This window comes from Haliotis rubra, unplaced genomic scaffold (assembly GCF_003918875.1).
Source record: "Haliotis rubra isolate DU_JTF1 unplaced genomic scaffold, ASM391887v1 Scf49, whole genome shotgun sequence".
Taxonomy (NCBI): Eukaryota; Metazoa; Mollusca; class Gastropoda; order Lepetellida; family Haliotidae; genus Haliotis; species Haliotis rubra.
This window is the reverse complement of record NW_025767179.1, coordinates 2,687,808-2,702,113: the sequence shown is the minus strand read 5'-3', so window position 1 is coordinate 2,702,113 and position 14,306 is coordinate 2,687,808. Positions and strand designations below refer to the sequence as shown.

Below are 14,306 nucleotides of genomic sequence, written 5' to 3'. Positions count from 1 at the left end.
CAACTCCGGGCAGTATTTAGTAATACGTACGTCAAGGGATTGACTGGGCTGAAGCATCGCTCGCCGCGAATAGCTGTGTTTCAATACGTGTTTCTAGTGATGATGATCACAGTTTGTTATAAGTTCTATTTTGTAAATTGAGATCATGATATTTCTCGCGTCTGGACGTTTCACACCAACTTTCAAGGCAGGTGGTTTGTTGCGACACAAGTCCGCTCTTTAGCCTCATGGTTACAGCTGGGCGGCGGGGTAGCCTGGTGGTTTAACCATTCGCTAGTCACCCCGAAAAACCGGGTCAAGGGCGGATGCAGCTTTTTGAGAAAGGGGGGAGTGCACACCTTTGAGAAGGGTGTGTGGGATGGGGGTTAGATTCCCCACATGGGTACATAGTGTGAAGCCCATTCCATTTCTGGTGTCCGCCGTGCGTGGTATTGCTAAAAGCGGCGTAAAACCATATTCACTCATTCTTGGTTGTGGCAGAGTTTCAGAAATGACCAGAAACAGCTCATTTCCACTGTTTACATCTATAAGCGAAAGTTGAATTTTAACCTTTCACTGCATGTGTTTTGTGTCGATATTGATTTTATAAATATAAATGATATTTTAATAACCATGCAACATGCTTGACCACTTCATCCGTATATATATTTTCCCCCATACAGCGAGCATAGTTCTTACCTGGAAGTTGAATGGGTTCCTAAAACTCAACATGCACAAACTTCAGATGAAATATGCAATATCATGAGTCAAAAACCCCTGGCAAACCCTCTGAGCGACCAATCCGGTAATGTTATGTCAGCTGGTGTTTCTCAGGGGCACGCCCTATCTCCTGCAATGTCTAGTCTACACATATGACACAGTTGGATGGACTGAAACGTGCAGAACATTCAGGTTTATATGTAAATGTTGAGGTATCCTTGTCCACGCTGTCAAAGATGTTGTGTGTAAATCTTCAAGCGTTCACCCAGGGCAGCCAACAAGGAAGTAGTGAGTAAGCGAATATGGTTTGTGCCGCTTCGAACAGTATTTGAAATATATCACGACGTGTAAAAGGCTCGATGATACAGCTTCTAACGAACCTGGACCAATAGGCATGCCGAACACGGCTTATACTCCGCCATGAAATGCTTCAGCCTCGATTTAGGGATGCCATCTTCAGGATCCCCAGACTAATGGATATCGCTGCATATACCTGGTACCTGCCTATACCAGGTACCTGCTTGGTCACCACTGGTCATCATTACGACCGACCACGAGGTCACGTACACAGGATGCTTTGAATTCGGGAAACTTTCGAGAGTGCATGGTCTGAGAATAAAACGTTGTCAATTTGACAATTTTAGCGTTGTCATTATTGCTTTGACAATTATAAGTTGTCAGTTTGAACATTGAGAGTTGTCAGTATGACAACCCATGTTGTTATTGTGACAACATTGCGAGTCTTATACTGATTGCTTTAAAACAAACATTCATTAGATATGATATTTAGATAGTGTTAACGATCATGTTTATAGTTTAACCACGCGTTTTACACAGGATATGTCTTGACAATAGTTTATTGTCAAAGCATTGTCATATTTTGAGTTTTCTCAAACTTTGACAATACAAGGTTGTCAAACTTGACGGATTGAGCGCATGCGCAGTTCCAATGTCCTTCACAGCGAAGGTCACAGTAAATGAGTTGTAACGCGTCGGCAGCGTCAAAGTGAGCGGGAAGAGTGGTTATAGTAAGTATATGCAAAACACTTTTACAATTTCCTTTCATTAGATAACTAAAGAGTACAAATACCGTGTTTCTGTTTCTCGCATTGTCCATATTAACGGAAAATCATGAAGAAATGTCTCAACTGGTCAGCATACAAATTTGTGCACACATTCCGAAGAATAACTGGCCATATAGCCTTAGATATAACACAAATATCTGTCGAGTAATAACATTAAGTACTTACGTGTGCTTTAGAATGTCAAGATGTTCAGTTTAAGCGCATATATTTTCTATTCCATTATTTTCAGGAACACGGTTTAAATTTGACAACCTTCTTTGTCACATTAACAACAGATTGACAACACACTAGAGTTACCTCCCCTAGCTCAGTCATACCATTAGAGTTACGTCCCTTATGTGTACGATATCAGCATTAAATTGGTTATATATGTTTAAAATGTACAATTTAAAGTAAGAACTTCCTATTCAATGATATATCTCAAATTGTAATGTATCTGTAAAGCCAATAATACCATCAATAAGAACTGTCCTTTTTTGTTTCCATATATCCTCTGTATTATCAGAATAATGATATCATTGACGTCTGGTTTCAAAGATGGACTCATTTGGCGACTGAAGTTTATTTAGAAGGTAGCAGCACGATAGTAAGTTTCTCAGATTTTGTTTGAATATACATGTATTCCATGATGTCGATAACTTTTAATCCAATGTTTTGTAATGTTTTCTCTCATATTGTATAATTTGTAACAGTCACTCAAAATTTAAAATAAATAAATAAAAGTGTGGGTTTTTTTTGTTATGTTGTCACAAAATAGTTTATGATTTCAGATCTGTGCAGAATACTCTCGACTGGGAAAGGTGTCTGAAAGAATCTATTACCTAATCAGAAATTCATCGAAAGTCCAGGATTATGTCAAAGCTTTGATGAAAGACGTGGATACAAGAACTGATGAAACAGAAAAAAGTGTAAGCATGTTTTTTTCCTGTTTCAGACGCTATTGCGTAAATATAGCTATACACCCAATGAATGGTTGGTCCCTGAAAATATAATCTATAAACAACTTTTTTATTTGTTTAACGGATAATTTTATGCTCCAGGTAATTTGGACAGTGAATGGAAGGATTGTAGCTTTCTGAAAACCTGATATATTTTTCATTAGGTGATACAACAGTCTCGTTGTGTAACCATGTGTTCAGTTATGCCTACAATTAATTATGGTAATAGTGTCAATTATGTTATACTCTATCCTTTGTAAAGATGCAGTACTGGCCACAGTGATCCTGGGTCTTCCCGGACTCCTAAGAGATGAGGCGAAGACCTTCATTGTAAAGGACTGTCAAGTGAGTTACACTGGATAGTGTTACTTTGTTAAAAAATAGGAGCAATTGTGAGTTGATGTTAATCCATAATTCGTTGTTCTACATCATATAAGTTTGTAAAGAAAGTATTATGTGTTCAAGTACTTTTCATGCAAAACGAAAATAAGTATTCATGGTATGAATATTTATAAGTAGATAAATATTTATATAAGTAGGTTTTACATATGTTTATTCCTTTAACTTAAGTGGCGCAAGGGCACACCGTTTGCACGGCCTAGAACAAGTATTTCATTTCCATTTTGGGTTGCAATTACATCCTTCATTCTCTACGATGGAGTTGCAGAAGAAGCCTTCATGGACGTTTGCGTTTTCCATGTGTTTTCTGAGGGACAGAAAGTGTACGCTACTGACAATATTATTGATGCCCTCAAGGTTTACCTGTCAGTTTTTTACATCGATAATTTGCAATGTGCACAAGGTCTCAGCAAATCCCATTTTTTCTTGGACAAAATTTTGCTGAAAATCAACAATAAATTGATGGGTTAAAAAAACCTTGAAAACCAAGAATGTTGAAAAATCAGTCAATTCCGTGATCTCGAAACTAATTGCAGGAAATTAAATGTGCTGACTAGAACAGACCGGAGTCAATTGTAACATTGGGAAATAGTCACAAGGACCATAACTGTGAGACTAAATATTCTATCTCATGCGTTATATTTTAGAAATACTCCCCTCTGAATATAGTAAAGTATTGCATATACATATCGTAGTGTTTGATTAGACTAACACTTAGAATCTGAATATATATAATTTTGATAGTAACAAACAAGCCCATTTATATTGAAAAGGAGGCCCAAGGAGACTAGAACCTGGGGAATCTAGACATGCTGCATTTACAGTTTTTTATTTAGGGCTTTAGCAGTATCCTAAAACATTGTGTTCAATGAAAATGTTACAATTGACCCTGGTATCCCCTACAATTCAGATATGTTTTGCTTGAATAATCCAACTTTAAACAATACGAACATCACAAAGCAGGTATGCATGCATGATAGGAGAGGTTATTATTACTTATAATTATAGGGGTTTAAATGGAATCATTGTTCGTGAATGTATTTGTATTGTTGTAGAGCTACCATATGTTGCTTGCATATGGTCATCTGACAGTAATTACGAGAGTTTCAGATATGAGTTTTTTAGATAATTAATTTTAAAGTAATTTTAGACATTCTTTGTGTAGAAGTTGAGAAATGCTGTGATATCTTGAAATTTGTTCCATACTCACACTAGACAGAAGACAGTAACCACATGCAATGACATTTGTGTGTTTATTACTATGCCTTTCTAATTCAGAGTTTAGTAGAAAATTATTTCAACAAAACTCTAACATGTTTTTATTTAAAGTACTGTGAGATGTCTATAGAGAGGTAAGGTTTGAAGTTGATGCAATGTTTGATGGTATTGATGATTTTCCATGACATAGGAGGAGTACAATTTTCATGATCGGATATTTTTGCTTATGATAGAAATTACTGAGGATGTCCTTGAGATTTCCAAATAATATTTCTTTAGAAATGATGTTTGTTTCGATTCTGTGTCACGGTTGTTAAGTATCTCTGTAGCACTTCCCTCTGTGGCCTATAACATTTAATTGATCTGGATGAAATTTCCCTGTGGCCTATGGTCCTTTTGTGTGACCCTGAGTGGCACTTCTGTGCAGTAAGCCATGACTGATAAGGTGTTAGGTCATTAACACAGTATTTGGTTGACCTTGATTGGCAGATTGATAGCATTATATGGTTGTTACGGAAATACATAAGAAATACATCAAAGAGAAACAAAAGTAAAAGTTTCCTATATTTATTTTCTGATTTCTCAGGTGGTCTCATGTCTTATACATGAATTGTACACATGCATGCATACATACACACATGCACGCACGTGTGCATACACATACATACACACACATGCATACACAGATACATTTACGCACGCATGCACACACACACATCTATATATGTGGGTTACAACCATATACACACATTGTTCATATACTAATGAAATACAGTACACATGATTGATTGTTTAGAAATAAAAGATATTGTTCTCCACACAAGTGTTCATGTTTGTTTTCACAAGATAATGCTTATTCCTAAATGCATGAATTGTATTTTGAAATTGTAGTCATACTTACGGTATGATACTTATATTGTTTGCCATTGGTTGTGTGTTTATATTATGCCATTGTCATTGTGACAATCGACATGCATTAAATTGACATCTTTTCCATTGCCAATTTTGAATATATAATATATTCAAATTGAATATCTCTTGACAACAATTTGAATATACAACCATGTGAATGACAACCCAAATGCATTGTCAAAAAGTTGCCCATTGTCAAATTGACAACTCAAGTTGTTATCTAAGGCACCCCCATTTGACAACTTTTTAGTTGTCAAATTGACAACGTTTTATTTACAGTGCTAGAACAGGTCGTTGGGGCTGTGGCCATCTGGTGGTCTTGAAAGCTTTTTTGTGTCACAACAGCCCGAAGATACCGCATGGAGAAGAAGAAGAAGAGATTACCATGTTCCGATTATCTGTTGAAACAGATTCATCGGGCGTAAATGGAATAATAGCTGTGAAACTTATATGAATGGATCATTAAAAGTCCGTGATGATATGTCAACCCGATCTCGTTAGTTGCCTGTTACGAGAAATGGGTTACTGAAGACCAGTTCTAACTCGGATCTTCACGGGAATCTGTCGGTAGTATAATGTGGAATCTTGAGTCGTGGCTGAACGGAGCCCCCGTGTGACGGACTCCTTGGTTAAGTGGATAGAGCATCTGCCAATAGAGCAGATGATGGGTGGTCCGATACACGGTCGAATCTTACGCCTAAAGAGTGTATTTAATGTTACGCTGTTCTCGCCTTGACATTGAGGTGAAAGAACAAGGGCTGGTCGTGTCGGAGTCAGTATATGTTGTCTGAGAATGGTATCCATCTTAAACTACAGCATCGTATCACGGGGATAGCACTAGTCTGTCTCACAGTCCCTGAACCACATTAATTTCCCTACTGCCAAGCCCTCTCTGCAGTGCTAAAGCCCTAAATAAAGCAAGTCTAGATTTCCTCAGGTTCAGGATCTCTGGTCTCCCTAGGGCTCCTTTTCAATATAAATGGGCTTGTTTGTTACTATCAAAATTATATATATTCAGAGACTAAGCCTTAGTCTAGGATAGCACTAGCGTTTGTCCGGACTAGCGTGCACGCACGCACACGCACGCATGCACTTTCATCAATATCATCAGACCTAATTTCTGGTAAATAACCTTTAGTAATGTGAATCTACATGCGGCCACTTGACCAACTATGTGGAGAGATACCGTTCTGCAAAGGCTTCAGTACAGCAGGTTCATTCACACTTCCAACATTTTAATTTCAATACTTTCCAAGTTGACTGAGTCACAACAGGGCGGCGCTATATCTCAGTGTATGTTTATTTTGGGGATGGCTATTTCCAGTAGTGCACTTGCACTAATGGAGTGATTTCTTGACGCCATATATGCAGTCGTGAGAGGCAGGGGCTAATGAATTATGCACAGTCCAATGTTGGGTAAATTATTTCCAAACGAGTAAGAGTGACCTTGACCTGTTTGTAGCATTATCCCGGCCTTTAGATTGCGCATGCGTCAGGTGTGATCGGACGTGTTCACGTCGTGCTGACAAAAAAGGTGACAAAACGGATAAATAACACAGCATTACTTGTACCCTGAGAGATAAATAGTTTTCCCATACCAGTGTGAGTATTCGGAAGCAATATCTGTCAGATCGAAGCAGAATTTATAGCTATATATTGAAAATTAGTGTACATGATCTGAAGACAATGCATTGTCGATAGCTGTCACTCACAAGTCAAGCGTGAAGCTGTCAATTTCACGTGCAGCATGGGAGACTCACTAGATTGTTGGCGTGGACGCATTGGATGTTTTTGTCCCAGTCGAAGCAACTCACGGCAAGTATTGAAAAAATTTACATTCGAGGAACATTTTTAATCAGACAATTGAAGTTATTACTTGTTCTGAATTTGATTATTCACGTGAGTGGGAAATACCTCTGCGATCGTTACAGTTCGAAATCTGATCGGTGTGTATGTACAATGAACATTTTCAATGACGAAAATAATATGAAGGATGTTTTGAATGTAATATCTGTTCCTTTTGTCCGCCGCCTTTTGGAACTGTGTTCGGATGTGGAGTCGAACCCTGGCCCACGGGGTCGGGGTGGAGCGAGCGGGGGTGCCCGGGCTAAGACAAGACAGTCTACATTAGCGTTTAATGGTGATGGCAACTCTGATCATGGTGAGTCCGACATCTGTGATGAAGATAACACCAGTGTCCTTCATCTGATCAGATCTGACATAAGCAAACTGAACAATAAGTTCGACACGATGAGAAAGGAAATCACAGACGAGTTTACGAAAATAAAGACAGAAAACTCAGAATTAAAAGAGAGACTATCCAGACTCGAGGATGCAGTGGATAAAGGTGAAGCACACAGTAGGAGAAATAATCTCATCATTCACGGAGTGGAAGGCATTGTAGGAGAGAAATGGGCAGAGACTGAACGTCTTGTGAGAGACTTCCTACACGACAACCTCGGTATGGACAACGCCGACAACATCGACATCGAGAGAGCTCACCGACTTAAAAGCAGAGGAAACCGTAAACCTATCATTGTGAAGTTCCTATCCTACAAGGATAAGGTAAGAATAACTGATCTTGCCAAACAGAAACTTAAAGGCAATGAACAATTCCGAGTAGCAAATGATTATACAGAGAGAGTTAGGAAGACAAGAGCAGCTTTAATTCCATTCATGGTTGATGCTCGCAATCACGACAAGAATTCTTTTCTCTCGTATGATAAGCTAATCATTGATGGCGATGTTCATGTGTATGATAATGACAATATCAGAAAGATCAGTACACGATTTACTAACGCCCGACGGGAGTCAACGCTGCGCAGTTCTCACGGGGCCCATGGAGGGACGCCTCCTGGGTCCCGGGGGAGCGGCGTCAGGGACACCCAGGGGGCGTCTGTTTCAGCCTAGGAACTCGGCCGTGACCTACACCCTGAGCTGGACACAAGATCTACTCCTCAAGACTCGGGGACTCATGTCTTCAAGAACTTGAACATGTGTGCGTGGAACATTCATGGTCTGCACTCGCACCTAAAAGATAATTCATTTATGGATTTCTGTGCACAGTTTGACATTTTTGGTCTTTTAGAAACGATGCAAAGCGATTCCACTACGCTTTATGGTCTATTTACAGAATTTATATGTCATGCATCACCGGCAAAACGGTTACGGAAATATGGTCGTTATTCTGGGGGCGTGGCTGTTTATATCCGAAAATCGTTTGAGAAGGTTTTCCAAAGAATATATCCCAACTGGGAGAATAGCGTCTTTTTTCACTTTAAGAGAAATTTCATTGTTGGATTCCTTTATATACTACCAGAAGGATCCCCACTTTATGTTGACCCAGATTCTAATGGCATTGATGAGCTTGATTCTAAAATAGCTACTATTAGAGCAGATTACGGTGATGCTATTCCTATAATACTGCTAGGTGATTTCAATTCGAGGGTGGGCTCAAACGATGATTATTTGTTGGAAGATGATAGTGATTTGAACTTCTTACCATTATCAGATTTGTATCTTCCCGACAGTTTCAGTGAAACTAGAGTAACACAAGACACTACAGTGAATATGTATGGCCTGGCTCTGCTAGAAGTGTGCAAGGTATGGGGTATACATATAGTTAATGGTAGGACAAAAGGCGATGAAACTGGGTCTATTACATGTATTACACACAATGGTTCAAGTCTTGTTGATTTTATATTGGCGTCGACCAGTTGTTTTTACTTGATTAAGGATATGTTTGTCCACTCGCGGTCAGACTCTGACCACCTGCCTCTATCGTGCATTGTAGAGGTATCCGTCGAGGATTGTGGTGATAACTCGCTAGTAACCAGTGTTCGTCATGTAGAGTGTGAAAACTCGTAAAGTTCAGGTGGAATAATGGTGGTTTAGACAAGTTCAATGAGTCTGTAGCGTCTAGTACAGCGAGTTGTATATTAGATGAGTTTCTTGATCTAGTCTATTCTGATATCAATGGTGCCACCGAGAAACTTGTTGAGTTTCTCCACTTTGTGGGAAGTCACTTTCAATGTCGTGATGTTCAGATCCCGAAATCAAAGAATATTCAACCTAATTGGTTTGATGAAGAATGCGAAAGTTCAAAAAATATAAGTTCTACTGGCTTAATATGTTCCGCAAATGCAGATCAAATGAAAATCTAAACAGATACATTGAAGCAAAGAGACACTTTCGCCTCTTGTGCAGAAATAAAAGTAGAATGTTTAACGGTGGTATTGCTGATGAGATTCAGAGTGCAGCTAAAAGTGGTGACTGTAAGAAGTTCTGGCATAAGATAAAATCTCTACTGAGCAATTGTAATGAAAATAACACAATTACGGCAGATAAGTGGGTGACATATTTTAAGAACTTGTTAAACCCGACGTGTCGGGAAACAAATGTTGAGTTCAATGAGAATGTTGACGCATTTTTGACACAGCATGATTACTGTGCGGACTGTAACAATACTGACTTTTATCTGCACCAATTACCAGAACAGAAATAGAAAATGCAATCAAAGTGTTAAAATCTGGTAAATCCCCAGGTATTGATGGAACACCACCCGAATTCTTCAAACATGCTCAATGCATACTTCCCTACCTAGAAATATTGTTTAATGCTATACTGGACAGCGGCATTTTTCCTGATATCTGGAATGTTGGCTTGATCATTCCACTCTATAAAAAAGGAAGCACTCACGAACCAAATAACTATCGTGGAATCTCTTTGTTGAATGTAATGGGGAAAATATTCACTTCTATCCTCGAAGTCAGAATCCGTATCTGGTTAGATTTAAACGATATATTACATGAATGTCAAGCAGGGTTTAGGCCCGATTACTCATCAGCTGATAATATGTTCGTTCTGCAAGCTCTATGCCAAAAGTATTTAAGAAAACGTAAACATCGGTTTTACGCAGCTTTCATTGACTTTCGGAAGGCCTTTGATTATATAGACAGAAACAAGCTTTTATATGCTCTTATCTCCAAAGGTATGCATGGGAAAATAATACGAATCCTCAAAAACATGTATGATAAGGTATCTGCTTGTGTGAAAATATCTAGTGTACGAACAGAAGTATTCTCGACAACATCTGGACTACGACAAGGATGTATTCTCAGTCCTGTTCTGTTCATTTTCTTTATCAACGAATTAGTAGATGAAATGAATGCATGTGGCCTACGTGGAATATTTGTGAAAAATGGTATGAATGATATACTTTTATTGTTATTCGCAGATGACGTCACTCTCATTGATGACACAGTAATAGGTTTACAAAAAAAAGCTGGATACATTAAAATCATTTTGTATCAAATGGGGTCTAGAAGTTAACTTAGATAAATCCTGCATTATTGTTTTCAGGAATGGTGGCTATCTTCGAAATAACGAAAAATGGCTTTATGATGGTACAAACATGAAGGTTTTATCTCATTATAAATATCTTGGCATTGTTTTCACATCAAAATTGTACTGGTCTAAAGCATGTGAAACATTAGCTTTACAAGCTAGGAAGGCTTCATTTCCGATATTTTCTCTTTTCAGAACTTATCAAAATATCTCTTTGAATGTGGCATCTACTATATTTGATAGCAAAATTGCACCGATTCTGCTTTATGGTGCAGAAATATGGGGGTTTACCTATCGTGCAAACATTGAAAAAATACAAAGTTATTATTTCAAAAGATATCTTCGTGTTAGCAAAACTGTATCTTCAAATATTGTACTCGGTGAAACAGGTAGAAGCCATCTTTGTGTACAGTATTTCACCCGTTGTATAAAGTACTGGTGTAGACTCCTGAATATGGAAAGTTATCGTATTCCAAAGGCATGCTATGAAATGTTAAAAAACATACGACGACAATGGTGGTCGCAATTGGGTATCCCATGTACGTTTACTTTTATTTCACTCTGGGTTTTCTTTGTGTGGTTATCGCAAGATTGTGGCGATGTAACAAGTTTTATAAGTGTTTTAAACAGAGATGTAAAGATATAGATATACAGAATTGGTATGCAAAAATCACTTCTTCATCATTCTTAAATCATTACTCGTCATATAAATCTGTACTTGAACCGGAAAAATATATATCAGAGTTTTGCTATGATAAAGATCTCTTACGAGTTTTATTTAAATTCAGATGCATGAGTCATAAACTTAAAATTCAACACAACCGTTTTAATAAGGTAAATGCTGATTCCATTAAATGTGATAAATGTAATTGTAATTTGATACAAGATGAGTATCATTTCTTACTCGTATGTCCATTTTATTCACAACAACGCTCTTTGTACATTCCTGATTTTTATATTATATCTCCAACCAGATCAAAGTTTACCCAGCTGCTTGCAACAAAGAATGTAAAACTCCTAAAAAAATATTGCAATTTATCTTAAACTATATTTACCTGTATAAATTGTAAATTGTTCTTCCTGACCATGTGCTATATTTTGCTTATTGAATTGTACTTTTGGTCATGTGGCCATAAATACTGAATAAAGCTCTTCTTCTTCTTGCTCCTTTTAATGACAAGGTGAGGTGAAATCGGGTTTAACGTCGCGCTGGAGAATATTCCGCTCATATGACGACGTGCATGCGTGTGTACGTGTATGTGTATACGTGGCTGCTTGTACTAGCCCAGACTGAAGCTGGTTTTATAGTGCTAGCCCACTGAGATACCATGCAGCAGTGAAGCATGAATACCCCACTCAGACACATTATACTGACTCCGAGCCGACCAGTCCTTGTTGTACCCATTAATGCCGAGCGCCAGACAGGGACCAACAAGTACCATGTTTTAACGTCTGTTGGTATGACGTGGTCGGGGATCGAACCAGCGAACTTCCGTTCTCCGGGCGGACGCTCTGACCACTACACCACGGAGGCGGTCTTTTAATTACAAGGTACGTGGAAGTTTATTGTATTAATTCAAACAACCAGCTTTGACATACTACTTCAAGTCTCAATTGATTCACGATCCTTATGATATTTTGTGAATATCTGAACAGTGTTCGTGAACGACACATACTGTGCTTCAGTTTAAAGACATAGCTTACCTGTAGAATAATCAGTAAGTGAGTGAAGTTTTACGCCGCTTTTAGCAATATTCCTGCAATATCACGGCGGGGGACACCGGAAATGGGCTTGACACTTTGTACCCACGTGGTGAATTGAACCTGAGTCTTCGGGGTGACGAGCAAACGCTTTGACCAATAGGCTATCCCACCCGTCCCGAATTAGGAACAGACAGAAGTTAATGGTAGAATACAAAATGGGACGATTTCGTTTTGTAAGTGTGTGAGTATGGTTTTACGCTGCTTTTAGCAATATTCTAGCAATATTATGGAGGGGGACACCAAGAATTGGCTTCACACATTCACCCATGTCGGGAATCGAACCCTTCCGCGTGACCAGCGAACGCTTTAACCACTAGGCTACTTAACCGCCCCAAACAACTAGGTTACTGCGACATAATATCAACAAACACCACCAGATCTGTTATAGTTGCCCATTTAAAGCATAGACTGTTAGGGACCGACGTTCTTACCCCCTGGGTTTATTTCCATCCTGGGTTCGCTTTAAACGAGTGTAGGTTTGAAACTCGGGAACTACAACGAATATTTTCTCCCCATAATGTCTGGATACCATAACATTCATCCTGCTGGATTCACACGTACAAAAGAAATAAAGGCTAGCCTTAAGCAGGTCGGGAGCTGGTGAAAAATATGGCTAGGATGAAAGCGTATGAGGAGAAATACGGAGAAAGCAAAATCAACTGGTGTGCAAACTTCAGCATCAGATCCGGCTTCATAGTCGTGGCCACATTTGAAAAACATGTCAAGGTGAAATTCTGAGGTGCTCCGACTGTTTTGTTGGCGGATAGGTAAGGTTGTGTTGTGTCTGTTGTAAATGCACCGAAAGGTTGCAGTGGTATATATCAGGGATGCAGCTAGATGTAAAGAAGGTCAAGGAGTGAGTGAGTTTAGTTTTAAGCAGCACTCAGTAATGTTCCAGCTATATGGCGGCGGTCGTGTCTGGGCCAGACAATCCAGTGATCAACAGCATGAGCGTCGATCTGCGCATAATTGGGAACCGATGACATGTGTCAACCAAGTCAGTGAGCCTGACCACCCGTTAGTCGCCTCTTAGGACAAGCAAGGGTTACTGGAGATCACTATTCTAACCCAGACCTTCAGAAGGTCAAGGAAAGGAGGGATTAGCTGTGAGGCAATCACCAACTGTGGATCATGTTCACTTGGGCTGCATCAAACGGTACAGAAAAAAATACAATTATCAGCGTATTTAACAAATTCACACACATCCTTCTATGACAACGTAGGGATAGCTTGGTGACCAGCTTTAGAACCTATTGAACATATACACGCTGGCTTGTTGGAATGATTTAATGACAAACATGTCAGAACAATTAAAGCAAACATGGCACATGAAAAACTATATTATCAAAGTCACTAGAGGCAGACAACAGTTTAGGTTCCACCACCTGTGTCAAACTAATCATATACTGAGCACCATCATTCATTAACAGAATTCTATGGGGCGTTCTGTTTCAATCATTCTGGAAAAATACTGTTCATTTAAAAATTAACCTAGCCAAACCGACCTACCCCTTAGAAAGTGAAGAAATGCCCCTTACGTTCTTGTCTTTTAAAATAGGGACGAATGTATGAGATACTGTGTCTCATAGACCCTTGAAGACACTATAAAATACAAGGTTAGTCACATCTACATTGCTTCGTCTCTTGGAATTTGCAGATATAAAGTATATTTAAATAAAAATAATGATTGTCTTTTATTGTGTAGAACATCACAGTTTCAAAGCATTTGTTAAACCTTGAGAACTGTACAGGTTTGAGCATGAAACATGGTGTTCACCATATAATTCTCTTCAGACAGCTCTTCACTCACAGTTGATGGACCTACTAAAACACACATGGCCATAAGGCCACAGAGACAAGCACGACTTCGATGTCCATACTTGTACACAGGCAAACATATCTCATGTTGAAGGGGACCCTGAAAGTGTGATATCTTCATTCATCT

General features: G+C 38.9%; 1 long non-coding RNA gene across 1 annotated transcript; it reads left to right on the top strand.

The window, feature by feature from the left end:
- Nucleotides 1-1,346: 1,346 nt before the first annotated feature.
- On the top strand, nucleotides 1,347-3,058 carry LOC124291347. The gene is made up of 3 exons (XR_006902193.1): nucleotides 1,347-1,727; nucleotides 2,542-2,692; nucleotides 2,985-3,058. It is a non-coding gene; the product is annotated as an uncharacterized LOC124291347 (long non-coding RNA).
- Nucleotides 3,059-14,306: the final 11,248 nt, after the last annotated feature.